Below are 1,636 nucleotides of genomic sequence, written 5' to 3'. Positions count from 1 at the left end.
ATCTAAAGTTATAATATGGAGGTGGAATAGGATGGCATTTTACTATGAGTAATAGTTAAATGAGAGAAATTAGTCGGTTCCTGGTAGTAATGTGTGAAATTTCAGTTGGTCAAGAAAATGAGAGAATGATAAATTCTTAGAAGGATTGGTTAGTAGAAGTCCATAGAGTGGTTATAATCTTGGACTTGAATGTTTTATTTGTAACATCCGGCAATTTGAAATAACTATGAAGAGTCTTAGGATTGAAAATAGTCATTTTTGGAAAAAAAAACAAATTTGGTCAAGTATGGGAAAAAGTGAGTTTTTGGCCAACTTTGAACAGTCATAAGTCCCAGCTCAGGATGATTTGGGTGTAGTTCCAGTTATGGTTGCGAAGCCCGTGGAATGATCTTTCCAATGCCGCTGAGTTTGCTCGATTCCGAGTTCGTATGAGTGAACTATGCCCTTTGGAAGTTGGGCAGTTGGCAGGGAAGTCAGTCCGGAAATTGTAAGGGTATTTTGGTCTTTTCCCCTAATCATTTTGTTTTGGATATATATTAAGGGTCCAAGCTGATTTTGATCAGTTTTTCTTTTTTTAAAAAGAGTGAGAGTAAGGGTTTTGAGTGAAGAAGAAAAGAAGAAGAGAAGAAGAGGAGAAGAAGAAGAGAAAGAGGAGATCAAGCAAGTTTTCGTCGTGGATATCGTCGGGGGTGATCCCTATTAGGTATGTGGGTTCATAGTGTTGGGTTGATCCTTTCCCCCACATGCCAAGCTCGTTTTATTTTTGAGAAAAGATTGGTTATGTTGTTGAAGTTGTTGGTTGGTGTTGTTGAAGTTGTAGTTGTGTTGTGTTGTAGTTCTTGTTGGTTTGGTGTATGTTTTCCGGTTGTGTTTTTGAGTTGCAATCTATTGTATGTTGAGGGTTTTATGGTTCTAATTGTTTGGTGTTGGAACCTTTGAAGTTTGGAAGGTTTAGAGTTGGAGAAACAAGAAAGGAAAGTCGAAATTTCGGGGAAAAGGGCTAGGGCGTCGCGCCAGCAAGCGCGCCCCAGCAAGGGTTCTAAAATTTCCCCCATGGGGCGCCACGCCTAGCAGTACGCCCCAGCAGTCCTTCTGAGCTCCGAGGGCTGGCGCCCCGCACCTTGCAGAGCGCCAAGGACACCAAGTTCCCCCATTCTTCTCACACTTTCTCATGCATGTTCCATGGTATTGTACCAATGTTTCATAGTTGTTTCCGACACTCCGAAGTACGTCTAAATGTCAAGAACACCTCCATAACATGTGATCAAACACCTTGAATTCATAATCCAATTCAAGGAGAGTTAGTTTCCAAGTCAAGTGAAGTTAAGCAAGTTTTTTTAAAGTTGTGCAAGTCTTTATTGAACGTTTTAACTTCATTTTAAGGCTCAAGTTTCAAGTCTAGTAAAGGGCATAGAGTTTCAAGCTAAGTAAAGAGTTTCAAGTTCCAAGTTTCAAGTTAAGTCAAGAGTGTAAGTTGAGTTCATTTCTCAAAAGCTATTAGGGAACTAAGTATTCCCAAAGAAGTTTCTAAATGTTTTTACATTTTGTCAAGAACACCTCCATAACATGTGATCAAACACCTTGAATTCATAATCCAATTCAAGGAGAGTTAGTTTCCAAGTCAAGTGAAGTTAAG

Source organism: Solanum tuberosum, unplaced genomic scaffold (genome assembly GCF_000226075.1).
Source record: "Solanum tuberosum cultivar DM 1-3 516 R44 unplaced genomic scaffold, SolTub_3.0 scf00752, whole genome shotgun sequence".
Taxonomy (NCBI): Eukaryota; Viridiplantae; Streptophyta; class Magnoliopsida; order Solanales; family Solanaceae; genus Solanum; species Solanum tuberosum.
This window is presented reverse-complemented; position numbering follows the sequence as displayed.